Source organism: Lagopus muta, chromosome 1 (assembly GCF_023343835.1).
Source record: "Lagopus muta isolate bLagMut1 chromosome 1, bLagMut1 primary, whole genome shotgun sequence".
NCBI lineage: Eukaryota > Metazoa > Chordata > Aves > Galliformes > Phasianidae > Lagopus > Lagopus muta.
This window is the reverse complement of record NC_064433.1, coordinates 71,792,880-71,809,995: the sequence shown is the minus strand read 5'-3', so window position 1 is coordinate 71,809,995 and position 17,116 is coordinate 71,792,880. Positions and strand designations below refer to the sequence as shown.

The 17,116-nt window shown below is 37.6% G+C and overlaps 1 long non-coding RNA gene across 1 annotated transcript; it reads right to left on the bottom strand.

The window, feature by feature from the left end:
• Window positions 1-12,216: 12,216 nt before the first annotated feature.
• On the bottom strand, window positions 12,217-14,386 carry LOC125688383 (uncharacterized). The gene is made up of 3 exons (XR_007374702.1): window positions 14,336-14,386; window positions 12,696-12,766; window positions 12,217-12,624 (listed from the first exon to the last, which is right to left on the bottom strand). It is a non-coding gene; the product is annotated as an uncharacterized LOC125688383 (long non-coding RNA).
• Window positions 14,387-17,116: the final 2,730 nt, after the last annotated feature.

Below are 17,116 nucleotides of genomic sequence, written 5' to 3'. Positions count from 1 at the left end.
AAAATGCAGTGTGAATAAATGACAATAGTGGAATGACTCCAGCTCACACAGCTAGCAGCTTTCAGAACCATTTCAAAAAACATTGTGTCTGACACATATTTGGAACAAATTTTATCTTTCTGTACAGAGAAGGAACTGAAAACAACTTCCTCTAGCTTTCTTTTGTGGTTCATTGCTTTGAGGAAAACCAAAAACCATTCTGGACCTAGCATAACCAGAAAAATGTAGAAGTTAGAATTGCTGGATTAGTCACTCTTTCTTATCACTTAGCTTTATGTTTTCATGTCTTTAGCGTATCGTTAATGCTTTTATCATTTTTGGCAGTACAATCAGTAGACATTTTAAAAAATCATAATCATTAGTTTGCTGAGATTAAATTGACAAAGGAAAGTCCTCACAGTTACTACTTTTGAAAGGAGCTGAACTGAGTGAAATGGAAATCACAGCTTGCTATCTCAACAGATAGAGTGACACCAGAACTGCATGTTTTCCTAATACACTCCATTTGTCTCTGATTCTTCTGCCAGGTCATATTTGAAAATGAGGAGGTATTTATAATTCTGTGCAATTGGTCCTTGACCACTTTTCCAAATCTATCAACAAATGTACTTGTTACTTAATAACAAATGTTGCACAGGTTTGTTGGTATGAACATTTGCATTTTCTGCATACAGTTTTTACATGCATTACTTAGCTAAATAAGAAAAATAAAAAATAAAGAAACAGAAAAAAAAACAAACCTGAATATACTTTTTCTATAATTCTATTTTTATTATAGAGTAGAAAATTGTTTTGATTGTTTTTCTTTACTCTCCTTTTTCCTTCCTTCCCACCCCCCCACCCCCTTTTTTTTTTTAAAAAAAAAAAGTGAATATATTGTATCCTTGTGTGTTAGGTCTGACAAAGATATTCAGGTGGTCAGGTAACTAACAGAATCTTTGTATGCATTCAGAAGTGTGCTTCAATGTTTTCTCCCTGTATGTTTTCTAGCACTATACATGTTTATGGTTTTTAATTTTGTTGGCACTCATCTACATCTTTGTGTTTTCCCATTAGATGTATGATGTGAGATCATAGATCGATGGGGTGTCAGTCAGTGTGTTATTTGGCCTACAGACTTATCTAATCAAAAGAATGTAGAACTAGTAAAATCAGCATTAGTACATTTTGAATACTGATTTATTTATTTATTTATTACACAGGAAAACAGATGCTGAAGTTTATCTAAAACATCTGCAGCCAAACATATAACTAAATACAGGAGCAATAGCGTATGGCAAATTTTACATGTACTTCACAACTAGTTTGTAGTGAGTATTAATTTATTTGTATTCTTCAGTTCCCTTTTTGAGTTGTACTTCTGTTTATCTCCTGCTTTATAGTAGCTGTTTTGTTCCAACTCTGAAGCCTTTCAGTGAGCAAAATCAAATTCAAGGAGAACATGCAAGAATTACAAATGCAGCCATGTCTTTAGTGACAATAAATTCAGATATCTAAAATTATAAGCCTAAAGTGACCTTTTTTTTTTTTTTTTTTTTTTTTTTTAAATGTACTGAGCACTTATAGCTCTCTTAGTAGTATATGGGACAGTTTTAGTATTTGGTATATTCAGATGGCTTACATTTAATTACCTAGAAAGTTTTTACAATCCCAACTTCAAATGTCCATGAAAAGCTAGAATAAAAATAGTCCTTTCTTATTCGTGCTAGTACTGAGTACAGTCCTGACACTTTAAATCATAGAATCACTAAGGTTGGAAAAGATCTCTAAGATCATCCAGTCCAGCTGTAGACCCATCCTCACCATGCCCACTAATCACGTCCCTCAATGCCACATCCCCCTGGTTCTTGAACATCTCCTGGGATGGTAATTCCACCACCTCCCATGGCAGCTCGTTTCAGTACTTGACCACTCTTTCAGAGAGTAATTTTTTTTTTTTAATATTCAGCCTATAAGGATTACCAGCAGACCTTGCTGGAAGCTCTGTGCAGAGAAGTTTAGTATGTTGCCTTTCTTACTATTTCTCTGCTCCTTTTCCTGTGTGTGCTTGTGGAATCTATTGCATCTCACTAGGTCCTGATGCACCACTGCTCATTCAGCTAGGAGGAGCTGCGCAGAGAATAGCAACACAGTAATAATGAAGTAAATCCATCGCAGTGTAATTTTCAAAATGAACTGATTCCATCTCTGCTAATGATACATTTTGCTGTATTCTTCCAGTATGACTGCTCAGGTGACCTTGAACACTATTTGACAACTGAGGAAAATAATAGCAAATTGAAAATATTTTTTTTATAGACAGGCTTGTGTTCTGGTGTCAGATAGTTATAGTCACCTTGGCTTTCAAGAAACATTACGTTTACTGTTCTCTGAGGAAAGCAAAGATTTGGAACTGTTCTGGTCTAGATCCCAAACCAGGTGTGTTACTTGACTGCTTTGAAAAATGTTCCCACACAAGCAATGAGATGAGCTCTTGCCACAAGAAGGTTATCTTGATATCTATCTTTCAAAGATCATTTCGTATATAGAATAATTCTAGAAGAAATAAAAATTGCTTGTATTAAATTAAAGATTGTAATGGATGAAACTAATTAAAAGAAATTGACAGTGAAGGAATAGATTGGAATTCACTTCTGGCCTTTTTAAAACAAAAAAAAACCTGTTTTATGTATTGTTATTTTACAAACAACCATCCAAGCAAGTAAGCAAAAACCTCGGATGAAGAAGAAACCTCTGTCATTGCTTTCAGCTAGTGGAGAAAGAGACTTTATCCTCCTCGCTGTTTTCTAAACATTGTTTCTTTCACTGCTTTGGTTAAACATTTTCTAAGGCTATCATTTATGTCCCATCTGGCCCATCTCTAACCCTGCATATCTGTATGCAGCTTTGTAGCTTTCCCAGTCATCTTTATTTACTTCCTCTGAGCTTTCCTTACCAGATAATAAGCATTGTCTTTATATAAGACATCACTTACTGCTTGAGATCTAAATATTCATGCGTAAAATAAATGTAGTGAAGGAAGATATACTTGCTCTAGCATGCATTGCAGCAAGATTACTATTTGTAGTAGATGGACATTAGATTTTTTGATTTTATTTCTGGATTTATATTTTGGATTTTATCACTACCATGTGTTGAATGTATTTTAATGATTCATATTTCCTCAAAATGAAAACATTGTTGTAAATTGTTGTTACAATCAGAAAGATTAATGCAGTGGAAGAGTGATACAGGAATGTAACAGCAAAGGGCCAAAGAGAATAGGATGGTATTTCACAAGAAAAGTAAAGGTTCTCACCTGTTTCTGAAGATCTAGGCTGACAGAAAAGACTCCACAAGGGAGGGATCTCCAACCATGGATCCTTCCCCAGTGGCAGTCAGCCCTTAAATGGAGTCTAAGAGAGGTAGAACCAGACTCCATTCCTTCCAGTCACACAGGTAAATTGCCTTCATCTGTGCTCCCATAGCTGACCAGGTCCTTTCCTGGGTGATCCATCAGTGGTTCAGGCAATGACTCAACAGTTACCATACAATAATTATTATGAATTATTTTGCTGTTCAGAAGCTCCTTTAGTCTTTATATTAAAAAATATTTTAATTATTTTTGTGCTTTATGTTTTTTTGTTTTTTTGTTTGTTTGTTTGTTTTGATTTTAGTCTCAACATTGTTATTTAAATGACTTCTGTAAGTTCACCCCGGGAAAGTGACACTACTTCAGAAAATGAGTTGCTTCTAGAAATACTTCTGCAAATAAGATAACTGCTCATGACCCTGGCAGTCACCTTGAAGACTGATTAATATTTAGTTTTATGGACATTATACTTGTATTTATCACTGAATTGAATGACTGGATGTGTGCACCAGGAAATGTTATTTAGTTTACTTTTTTTATCAGGAACACCTAATTAATGGGTGGTAAAAGCATAAAGGGATTTTCTATTACATACATGTTATTAATAGGGTTACAAAGAGAAAACTAGTTGCGTCTTATGGTGGCTCAATGGTTACCAAAACCTGAAACTGAACAGGTTCCAATCTGAATAAAGTGGCTCTGTGAGTAGTGCAAAATCTTCTAATATCACAACCCAAATGTAAATAGCCTCAGATCTGTGGTATCACTTTAGGCCTGCTGTTTAGAAACACCACTTCTATGAAAAACTGCATTCATACAAATTTCTTCAATATTTTGGATGCCAGAGTCAGGTTCTTAATGTAAATCTATTCTATAACAGAAATAGCAAAAATTATTCTCAGCACAGACCTGAGTTGGGGGCATAGGAAGAGAGAGAGGAAGCAGGAAGGCAATCTCTGAGGCATGACTGAGACAATTACAAGCAAAGTGGACATCTTCGATTCAACTAACGAAGTATGGAGTATACATTACATAGCTCCTGTTTGTATGAAGTGTCTCATCACAGTCTGAGCATTGTCTTTTTCAAAATGCTCGTAGGTGTGAAATATATGAGAAATATCGATGGAATGAGACTGCCATGGATAGTCAGAGAAAAATCTTCACCAAATAGATAGTTTGCTTGTTTTTCCCCAGTATGAGGAGGGAAGAGAATCTTGCTGTGCTTGTGTTGAGTCCATTAAGGATAGAACTACGTTTTTCATGTTTATGCAGGTACAAGGTCAGAAGGGAAGGCGCTCCAGATAGACAGAGCTGCTCTGTAAGTGCTTAGCAGAACACCCAAATGAGGAGGAGGAGAAGGCAAGGGTTTCACTACTGCCAAGCTACCTTTACCTCTCTTTTCTAGTAACTAGCATGGTAAGGAGGAAAGAACTAGAGTATTACACTTCTTAGAAAAAGGATATGAAAGCAAATGTAAACTCTTGAAGAAATAGTTTTCTTTAAGAACCTCTGGATGCGTACTGCAGATAGTATGTGGAGACACATGCACTTCGCATTCATAGTGTTCATGAACTCAGTTCTAACACTTTGTAAAAATGAGTACTGGGTTAAGTCTTAAAACAGTTATTTTTCATCAGTTACAGACATAGCTGCACATTTGCAGTCTGTAAGGACTCTTTTGTTTATTTAGGTATGGTATATTTTCCTGGATTGTAGTGTAATTTGTAGCATTCTGAAGCTTTCAACCTGATCAGAGGAGCAGTACTACTTTGTATCCATCATGATTACCCTGCTGAGCTTTTTGAATTTAAGCTCTTGGCACTTTTCCTCGTGAGAACTTTTGGACAAACGTGAGTGCAATGGCCAAATAAAATGCTGAAAATGAAGGTGCTTTCATGTGATAATAATCATGCGAGTTCAAGTAAGGATTTTAGAGAAATTTAAGCATGCACATCAGGTGGTATTTACTGCAGAAATGAAAGTCAGATTTTTTCCATCTTTTGACAGACCCAAATTGAAATTATAGGTGAGGTGAATTTCTAATTAGATGTAGACATTCTTCTCCAGAAAATCTATACTGTAAGATGTTCCTATGTATTTGAATGGTGTATATGCACTTTAATACTTTTATATGACTTATAAGCATAGATTTCACTGCTTCTGACACACACACACACAAAGCCATATTCCATATTCCATTTATTTAATTTGCTGCATGATGTTATAAGTAAGGGAAAGAAATTGCGTATGCTGTCACACTATTGCACTATACTCTTTGAATTATTTGTGCAGTGAAGAGACATTTAGAAAGGTGCATCCAAGAAATGCCATGATCCAACAGCTTCACTGATGACAACTGACCTTATGTCAGAAAAGCCACTGACATCTATATCTGATGTGGCACAGTAAGTGGAACAATAGCTTTTTAATTGATAATACAATGCATGTTCACCATGAGAAAGATTTATCATTGAGTAAACATATGCAAATATTTCTACAAGTTTAGCTTTACGCATAATGGAAGAAATCTCCTTTAGAATGAGAAGAATACCCTACAACAGGTGGCTTGCAGTCCTGTTGTCTGTTGCTTTATTTCTTTAGTTATTTTTAAGGCCAATAACACAGTTCCTGAGTCCATTCATACTTTGTAGAACTCTGAATCAGTTTGACTTCTGAAGTACTCCTAGTTTGTTTGGACTTCATTTATTTGTGGGAAACATAAATTAAATAGTAACATGTAAATAAAACCTAAAAATAGAAAGGCTACATCATATATAATATTTTTATAAAGTAAACATGCTTACAAGGAAATGATATTTCAAAAATGTTGAAGTAGAATTATTAAGGGGATACTGACGATGTCTGGATTGACCTCAATAGAATGTCCCCAGTATCAGTGTGCTGCAGCTGGTAAATGATGGAGTCAAATCCAGCTGGCGACCAGTCGTGAGTGGTATTCCCCAGGGGTCGGTGCTGGGGCCTGTCCTCTTCAATATCTTTATTGATGACCTGGATGAGGGCATCGAGTGCACCCTCAGTAAATTCACAGATGACACCAAATTGGCTGGAAGTGTGGATCTGCCTGGGGGTAGCGAGGCCCTACAGAGGGATCTGGACAGGCTGGAGAGCTGGGCTGGAGCCAATGGGATGAGTTTCAACAAGGCCAAATGCCGGGTCCTGCACTTCGGCCACAACAACCCCAGGCGACGCTACAGGCTTGGGGCGGTGTGGCTGGAGGACTGCGTAGAGGAAATGGACCTGGGGGTATTGATTGATGCTCGGCTGAACATGAGCCGACAGTGTGCCCAGGTGGCCAAGAAGGCCAATGGCATCCTGGCTTGTATCAGAAACAGTGTTGCAAGCAGGAGCAGAGAGGTGATTTTTCCCCTATATTCAGCACTAGTGAGGCCGTACCTCGAGTACTGTGTCCAGTTTTGGGCCCCTCACTGCAAGAAAGATATTGAGGCCCTGGAACGTGTTCAAAGAAGGGCAACGAAGCTGGTGAGGGGTCTGGAACACAGGCCATATGAGGAGAGGCTGAACGAGCTGGGAATGTTCAGCCTGGAGAAGAGGAGGCTCAGGGGAGACCTTATTGCTCTCTATAACTTCCTGAAGGGAGGTTGTAGTGAGCTGGGGGTCGGCCTCTTCTCTCGTGTCGTTAGTGATAGGACCAGGGGGAATGGTTTCAAGCTACGCCAGGGGAGATTCAGGCTGGACATGAGGAAGTATTACTTTTCAGAAAGGGTGGTCAGGCACTGGAATGGGCTGCCCAGGGAGGTGGTGGAGGTGGTCACCAACCCTGGGGGTGTTCAAGGAAAGACTGGATGTTGTGTTGAGGGACATGGTTTAGTGGGAGCTATTGGGAATAGGTGAACGGTTGGACTGGGTGATCTTTTAGGTCTTTTCCAACCTTAGTGATTCTATGATTCTATGATTCTATGATCTTTTATATTGCTTACCCTGGGTTTGGCAAAAGCTTATAATGCTTTTTCTTGGAATAAGCATGTTAGTATCTGCTTGCAGAACAGCTCCACACTGTGTTTTAATGAAACCTTGAGTTACTTTTATGCTCTTCTGAATGCACAATTCTAGTATAAGATGCAGGGAATCTGGAGTAAATTTCAAGTGTGAAGTGGAGCATTAGCACATAGAGGAAGGCTTGGATATATAAGAGCATCTAAATATCATTTTATGACTTTATCTAACATGCAGAAATTGATACAAATAATGCTGATGAATATAACTCATGTTAGCCACAATATGTGACATAAAAGCACAGAAGAGATGACACAAGCTCATGAAGATCTAATTATTGTTCAGATTTTATGTTAATGTTGGTGAAAGAAGCTTTCTTGTGTTCATACTTCCAGGAAAGTGCATGATTATTGGAAAAACCTTTTAGTAAATATTTGAATACGACATTACTTTTCAAATATTAATATGAGCTTTAATTGAGTTCTTCCAGATACGAAGTTGGAGAAGATCTTGCATATCAGTTCTCATTCCCAGTATAAATGGAGCTACAATTTGGTTTGTTAGATTAATGCACCTATTCCACATATCACTAAGCTAACAACTACTTGAAGGATATTCCGTGGCTGGAAAACACTAGTGTTATGTTAGTTCAAAGTAATGCTCAAAAAGAAATATATGTACAATATGTTTGTCAGTCTAACAGAGTATTTATCACATTAAAATAATAAAAATGTGGAAGAAATAATATTGTATACTAAATTTGCAGTCCTGTTTCATTTGATTCTTTCTTTACAATAAAAATATTGCATATGTAAGAAAGCCAGGATTGTAATTCACAATAGTGGGAGAGATGGAATGTCAAGTCAAAGCTATTAAGGACATTTGCATGCTCTTCATAAGAGCTACATAGCTCTGATATTCTGAAGAGGTGCTTAAGAGCAGGATGCCTTAACAATGCTGCATGCTTCCAGGGAACCTTAAAGGAAAGGAGCAGTTAAGAACAATTTTTCTGTGAACATGTTGAGTGTTTACCATATGAATACCCGTGAGAGGGAAAACAGAATGTGGCCTGTTTTTTATCTGAGAAACTACAGATGGATGTAAAGGAAGCACTGAAATTTATATTTCCTGGAGAGCAAAATAAAGGGTTAAAAGTCCATTAAACTTTAGTTAATTTTTATGTCATTTTTATTTTTTAAGGGCATCTACATAAGTTTCTTCATCACTGGCAAATAACATGTCAAGTATAGGAAGTGACCTGATGACAGAAAGTTCCTGAGTTTGGTTTATATCTGTAATGCTACTACAGATCCTGGCTAGAGCACAGGAGTGTACTTACTAGTTATGTACAGTGTGGGGACCCCTGTCTTGTTCTGTGGTCTTCTGTGAAATGTGTACAGAGGAAGACATCTGCATTTGCCTGTAACAGAAAGACAGTCTTGCAGAAATGAGGGCAAATGAAATAGGGCATGCTGTTTATGAGTCTTGATTTTTGTGATTTTAATGAGTGTGTTTTGCCAGTGTTGACTGGTTATTAATGTAATACCTTTCTGAGACAGAGAAAGGTATTTGAAAAGCATTTCAGATGAATGGTAAAAATGTCATGTACTGATAACAGAATTTGTGACAACACATTTCAGGAGTCCCAGTAATATCTTCCTTATGTTGGAGTATGTACTAAGAAATGAAGATTCCTAAAAAAAAAACCCAAAATATTTCACTTGTTTTCAGACAGAAAATTATACATAGTTTTAATCACAACAAATCTGGGAGCAGTCTTATTCTAAACCACAGTGTCATTGCATGTTACAGTAGAATGTCAGCACAGTACAAGCAAATTATTGGAAAACAATATTTATAAACTTATTTCTACTGTTTAGTACAAGAAAAGATTGAACTGATGAATAAGAAAATGCACAGGCAGTGGAAACAAGGAAAGGTATCATGGAAAGAGTATAAGGAAGCTTTTAGCCTGTGTAGGGATGGAGTCAGGAAGCCAAGGGCCAGCTTGAACTGCACATAGCAAGAGATGCCAAAAAGAACAAGAAAGGCTTCTACAGGTTCCTCAATCAGGAAAGGAAAGTCCAGGGGGGTGTATACCCCTAGTGAGTGACACATGCAGGCTGGTAAGAACTGACAAGGAAAGGCTGAGGTACTTAATAACTTTTTGTCTCCGTCTTCCCTAACACCTGCTCTCCGCACAGCCCTCAAACATTTGGTTCAGTAAGAGGGGATTGGGGAAACAATGTCTCTCCTACTGTAAGCTAAGCTCAGGTTTGTGACTATCTGAGGAATCTGAACATCCACAACTCTATGGATCTCAACAAGATGCATCCCAGAGTCCTAAGGGAATTGGCTGATATGGTTTCCAAGCCACTCTCTATGGTATTTCAAAAGTCATGTCAGACAGGTGAAGTCTCTGGAAAAAAGGTCACATCACACCCATTTTTTAAAAGGGTAAAAAAGAAGACCCTGGGAACTCCTGACCATCAGTCTCACCTCTGTGCCAGGGAAGATAATGGAAAAGATCCTCCTGGAAGTTATGCTAAGGCACATGGAAGGCAGGGAGATGATAGGGGAGAATTAGCCTGGCTTCACCAAGGGCAAATCCTGTTTGACCAACCTAGTGGCCTTTTATTGTGAAGTCATTGCATCAATAAAAAAGGGAAGAGCAACTGATGTAGTCGATCTGGGCTTTTCACACGGTACTCCACAACAATCTTCTCTCCAAATTGGAAAGATATGGATCTGATGAATGGACTGCTTGATGGACTGACTGCAGGATTGAGTCCCGAGAGTGGTGGTCAATGGTCAATGTCTGGATGGAGATCAGTGATGAGTGGTGTCTTCCAGGAGTCAGTGCTGGGGATGATATTCTTTAATGTCTTCATCAGTGACATCAACAGTAGGGTCGAGGGCACCCTCAGTGAGTTCGCTGATGACACCATGCTGTGCAGTCAACACACCAGAGGGACAGGATGTCATTCAGAGGGACCTAGCCAGGCTTGAGCAGTGGACCTAGGTGAACCTCATGAGATTCAACAAATCCAACTGCAAGATCTTGTACCTGAGTCATGGTAATGCCCATTACCAATAAAAACTGGGAGATGAAAGGATTGAGAGCAGCTCTGCTGAAAAAGATCTGGGGGCAATGGTGGTTGGGAAGCTAGACATGAGCAAGCAATGTGCCCTCACAGCTTAGAAAGCCAATCATATCCTGGGCTGCATAAAAGGAAGTGTGGCCAGCAGGTCAAAGGAGGTGCTCCTACCCCTAAACTCTGTGCTGGTGAAGCCTCACCTGGAGTACTCAGCTACAGATATGGAGTCCTCAGTACAGTAGAGACACGGAACTCTTGGAATGTGTTTGGAGAAGGGCCACAAAAATGATGCATGGAATAAAAAACCTCTCCTACGGGGACAGGCTGAGAGGGCTGGGGCTGTTCAATCTGGAAAAGCGAAGACTGCGAGATGACCTTTCAGTATCTAAAGGGGAGCTATAAGAAAGAAGGAGACAGGTTCTTTAGCAGGGTCTGTGGTGATAGAACAAGGGGAAATGGTTTCAAGCTCAGGGAGGGTAGATTTAGGTAGATATAAGGAAAAAATATCTTTTACACTGAGGATGGTAAGGCACTAGAACAGGTTGCCAAGTGATGCGGTTGATGCCCTGTCCCTGGAGACTTTCAAGGTGAGCTTGAATAAGGACCTGGACATTCTAATTTAGCTGTGGTGTCAATGTTTACTGTAGGGGATGTAGACTAGATGACTCTCAGATGTCCCTTCCGATTCTGAGGATTCTGTGCTTCTATGTTTTTATGAGTAATTCCCAGAAGAACAGAATGGAACTGAGACACAAAACCCCATTTCTACAAAGATGAAGCCTGTAGAAAGATGTACAATGTGAGGCCTTTTTAATGATTACTTACATGGAAGTTGCTGAAATGTTCTATTTCAGATGGTTTTGAATACTCTGCTTTTTTCATTTATTTTCTTTGATATTCTCTTGGTTATTTTCTTTATGAGGGAGTTAAATAAGTCGATCCATGATTCCATGTTTCAAACTACAGTAAATCAGAGGAGGCAGGGTTCATTAAATTGTGCACTAAATGCAGTGTTCACATGTTTTAAATCCAGATGTATTGATTATCAAAGAGGAAATGGGATTCTGGAACAGGAGCAAAGATTCTATTGCCATCAGAAATATGATAAGAAAAGATTTACTAAGGAGCTGTAGGTATATCCTTTTGCGGATGGGAAGGCACTCACTATTTTATTATTATTCCCATTCCCATGCTAAAGTTGTGCAAATGATATTTGTCTCTTTCTGGATTCTTCCTAGCTGCACTGGAGCCAGACTAGTCCACTGAACATAATTGTATTTCAGCCTTGAAATTTTGTCTCTAACAATACTCCTATTTTAATGGAAATTGCGATGACAACAACCTTTGTCCATGAAAATATGTCCTGTGATATGCACCATGGTTATGCTTCCAGCAGGAAACAGAATTTTGACAATAGACTACACTGAAAAACTACATCAGACTGGTCCCAGATAGCATGATCTCTGGAAAAATACACAAAGTATCAGCATTAAAGACAGACATCCTGTTTTTATTTTATAAAGTGTTGTGGTTTAATGCTATGGTGTTTAGAGATCTTTGCATTTTAAGGAAAAGCAAAAGTTAGAAATTGTATATGTCAGCATGGTTAAGCAACTGTGGTTTGGTGTGTGTTTTGTAGCTGGTTAAGGTCATGTTGAGGTAAGTATCACTTGGTCTCTTTTAGCAGAAAGCAATGTAATGGTGCAGTTCAGCAGTCAGCACATCAACTCTCTTGGGAGGAAATCTTTAGAAGGTGAGATTCACGTACAACAACCCTTGCCAGTGGTAATTGATGTCAGCTGAACAGCTGTAGTAATAACTTTTTTGCTGAAACAAACTGGCAGGGAGGTGATAGCTACACCTGTGCCCCACAGGAAAGTGAGGTCTTAATTACTTTCATGCAATGTGAGTGAGAACAAGTAGTTGCTCTTCTTTCTGAAGTCCTGTAAATAACAAAGTCAAATCATGTTAAGGAAGTGTGGGTTTAATACAACACTAACTAAAATAATTCTATGCAAAAGATTAATCTGTGTAATATGGCTGCACATTATTTCAGTTTGAAGTCTTGAAATGACGTAATAGAAGCACAGGACTTTGAATGTGGAAGGAGTCAGATATCCACTGTTCTCACCCCCTTTTTCCTTATTTTTTTTCCTTTTTGCTCTTGAGCTCGTAGCATGAAAATGAGAGGGATTTTATCTGAAAAATAATAAGCAGAACAATTCAACTGCAGTATGTGATTATTGAACAATCAAAGGAAGTGGGAATACCTTTTTGGAAAACGGTTGACTGCCATAAGAAGAATCCTGAGGAGGCATGAGATAAAAGCCTGAGGTTATGGCTGCAAAACATTAAAATCTGCAATGTAGCTCTGAATTCTAACAGGGAAGACTGAAACTCCAAGGATGTAGATGGTTGCATGCCCTGGAGTCCCAGGATTGGTAAATACTGATACAGAAGGAGAAAACAAGGCAAAGGAGCTAACAGTGAAGGACAGGAGTTTCTGTGAGGATGGACACTTGATTGGGGACAAATTGTGTTTGTGATGCTCCAGGATACACTGAAAAACCAAGCTGCTCCCTACTTCACCAGAATTTGGATCTACACAAATGAGGGTGGACTTTGCCATGCTGTTCACTGGAGAGGAAAACACCACCTTTTTTGTAATCCAAGTAGATGTAGTCAAATGAAGATTCTTCCTATATAGTTTTGACATTTAGCAGTGCCCTCTTAAAAATAAATTCAGGAGTAGTGTCTTCATTATTTTTGTTTTTTTAGTGGAGTAAATTTATCACAGGATTGGCAGATATAAAAAAAGATTACTGGTTTCCTCCATTGCCCATCAGCACAGAAATCTTATAGAGTGGAACAACCTGAAAACTTGTAGTTTTAGAGCTTGTATTACATGTAAGAACATGCTGTATGTATCTTTATAAATTAGTGGTCACTGGTGAAAATAAGAGAGTTATGTTGTTCTTTTGGTTTTATTTCCATCTTCCTTTTGTTATCTCTATTTGAAGATGTCAATTAAAATTTTTTCCAGGGACTAAGAATATTTTTGTCTCAATCTGCTCGAAAATCCAGCAATATATAACCCTTTACTCAAAGTATATTTCAAGTCTTACTGTGTTTTTAGTCTATCTATCTGTGCAAATACCATTTTGCTTTTTGTCTTTATCATAATTTTCTTATATAGCTTATGCCTTTTAATGTCCCTAAGGAAACAGTTCCAGTTCGTGCTTTCTCCAGCAAATCTATTACACCGAATACCATCCAATCTAGAAATCATAGTAATTCTATGTAGGATAAATGAAAGGTATTAGTAGTGAATATATTACTGGAGGAGAATGAGATAATTTAGGGTTTTAATCATCATTTAGATCCATTGTGTACCATCTTTTGCAAGTGTTCATTAATTTTTATAGAATATTGGTGTTCTTCACTTTTGAAAACATGATCAGTCACTTGAAATATCATGTAAATATTGCCCATATCACTTCTGAGGTGACTGTTATGCAATACTGACTATCAACCAGCATCTAAAGTGGCATCGTAAGGGGCAAAATCACCCAGGAGGGAGTGATTCAGCTTAATGACAAAATCAAGCTTGGTCAAAGTGCAGAATATTCCCTAAGATGTTACTGTTTGCTTGTCTGCACTGCATAAGTGTTTCATTTATGTTTTTGTAAGAAACAGGGATAGGTGAGAAATCCACAATAACAATTAAGAGAGAGCGTTTATTGCTTGCTTCCAGCTCTCTTATTTTGTTATTGGCTGCATAACCAAGATGTTATAATCACAATATAATTGTGTATAATCAATAGATATCAAAATGTTATAATCGCAATATAATCAAAGAGTAAGGCAAAGCAAACAAGGATCACAAAAGAGAATAAGTGGAAGAGCTTACCCTTGGGTTGAGCTCACTAGAAGATACCAAAAGAGGGGATCTCCAGAAGAGATCCTTCCCCTCTGGTAGCCAGCTCTTAAATAGGTCTAGGAGGGATGGAGCCTGGCTCCACCCCTTCCGGCAGCACAGGTGAATTGCCTTCACCTGTGCTCCTCTGGCTGACTCAAGGCTCACCTCAGGTGATTAATCAGAGGTTCAGGCCGTGACTCAGCAGTTCCCATACATTGGCACTTATTAATCTTCATACTCAAGTACATATAATATAAGTAGTACTGATGTAACTACTTCTGTCCACCACATTATTGATTATTTCAAAGAGAAATTTACATGAGGGTCTTTCATTTCTGAACTGGAGAAGGTAGAATATTGAAAAATCCAGCAAGCAGTAATAGTGAATAATCTGCTTGTATGTTTTTTTGCTATTATTATTATCAGATACGAAGTTACACTTTTTAGTACCTCCTGTTTTTGACCTCTCTGAAGAGGCTGTTTGAAGATTTATTCAGCAGTGAGATAATTTTATTGTCAAGTAACATGAAAACAAGTCTGGTGTAAGTATAAATTGATGCTGTTGTGTAGATGCCTTTTCCCAAGGATTTGATACTGCTCTGTCGTGGTTTGTTGCTGTTTTTTTTTTTTTACCCAGAGAGTAAGTTTTCACTTTTTGCTCTTTTATTTTTAAGTGAGGACGTTTGGCCAGCAGAGGGCACTGCGCTATAACATAATTAGTTTCTGTTACAAAACCTGGTACCTTACTTCAACAAACTCACGTAAAATTAGCTTATGAATGTCTGAATTTACACAACGTTAATCTGACAAGCAGCCGTGCCAAGAAAGCATGCTACAGGTACCTGAACAAGAGTTTAATGAGAAACCTCATGAACCTTGAAAACTGAACTTGGTATTGTTGTACTTTCTTTTTTGGAAAACAGAAAGTAAGAAGTTACAAAGGATGTACAAAGATATATATATATTTTTTTTTTCCCACATCAAAGGAAGATTCATATTCATGGCTTTTTTTTCTACTTAGAAATGATTAATATGGATCTCAGTAGCAGGGTAGAGGATGGAAATAATGCTACTCCAATTCATTTGTCAGATATTTATTATTGAAAGGATGAGAAGAGTAGGGCTGGGTTCATAGTCTTTGATATTGGTATGTTTTTTTCTGTGTGCATGATGATAAAACTAGTAAAAGGGAGAATCTCTTCATAATGGCTTTGTTTGAGTTTCATGTTGAGGTTTTCAGTTAAAGATTCATATTACATTGCTCCATGGCATTTGACAGTGGTGAAAGTTTGAAGGATGTAACATTAAGAACACGCTTTGTGATGAAGATAATGCTGTACAACCCTTCTTACCAGATCACTTCATGTTCTTACTGTTACAAAAATGAAATAAAGCAAGACATTCCTCTTTCTCTCCCCCTCTATTTTTCTCCCTGCCATCTTCCCCAAAAGGTGGAAACACATTATGATTGCAATGCTCAGTGAAGAGTGGCTTTGTTCTTTACTGTGATAAAGTAAAAAAATGAGCATGTAATTTCTCCTGACCTTGGTTTTATGGCTTTGTAGCAGTTTCAACTGTAATGTTTTTTGTGTTGAGACCAGGTTTCATGCATATGAATCATGTGCATAAATGTATTTTGTAACAAGAGCATATCCATTGCATCCTTCATGTTCATTTGTGTAAAGTACATTGAGGGAAAGGAAAATCTCAATGAAAGGACTTCAAGATATCTGCACCTAAATTGCATAAGTGATTTCTGATTTGGTCTAACACTATCCACAAGCCACAAAACACTGTATGTTTTTTATTGGTAGCATTCAACAGAAAAAGTGGGTGTTTTTTTTTTTTTTTTTTTTTTTTTTTTTTGTTTTGTTTTTGTTTGTTTGTTTTTGGTTTTTTTTTCCCTAAAAAAACCCTGTACATGCCAGTTGTCCTCCTTTTCCTTCTGAAGTGCCTTTCTTGGTCTACTACTTTGGCAGAATGCAAGGCAGCCTTGCTGTCACAACAAAAGCCCAAACCCACTGGTGGGCTTCCCAAGCAATCACAGGGAAAGAGTGCTGAAGAACTTGAAGGAATGAGGCCAACACTTATTTTAGTAGGAGTTCAGGTTGTGGCTGTGATGGGGAGGGCTGAAATAAAACCTAATTGGGCTAAAGGTTATATTACCTTTTAAATATCTGGGCATTCTACTGCTATTATTCTCAGCATTGTGTTGACAGCACAACCCTGGAAGGCAGAATCATGCCTTCCAGTTGAAAGAATGATTTTCATCTCCCCAGCCTGATTTCATAAGTTATATTAGCTATTTAACATATTGCATGACATTATTTCTAGGGCAGCATCAAACAGAGAAAGATACAGAAGTTAGAAGTGAAGGTTAAGAGAGCTCACTGTTGCTAGTCAGTATGTTATGATGAATGGATTGGAGGAAGAGGAGACACAAGGAGATAAAATTTTATTGCAGATGCAGAGGACAGTTGTATAATGAGGGAATGCTACCCTCCTGAATTTCAGAATTACTTAAAAATATTACAGAAGTAAAATAAGTAAAATCATTTTCAAAATAAATTAAAACAATGTATCAACAATAAAATAAAATTACTTAATTTAGCTATGGTTATAGAATCTTACTCTGGAATTACTAGTAAGGATCTTTCCTTGTTGAAATAAAAATAATTATTTATTTAATTCAGATGATTTTTATATACTGTCTTTTGCACTACAACACGGTACACAACAGAGCAAGATGGATGCATACTTTCAATGCATTAA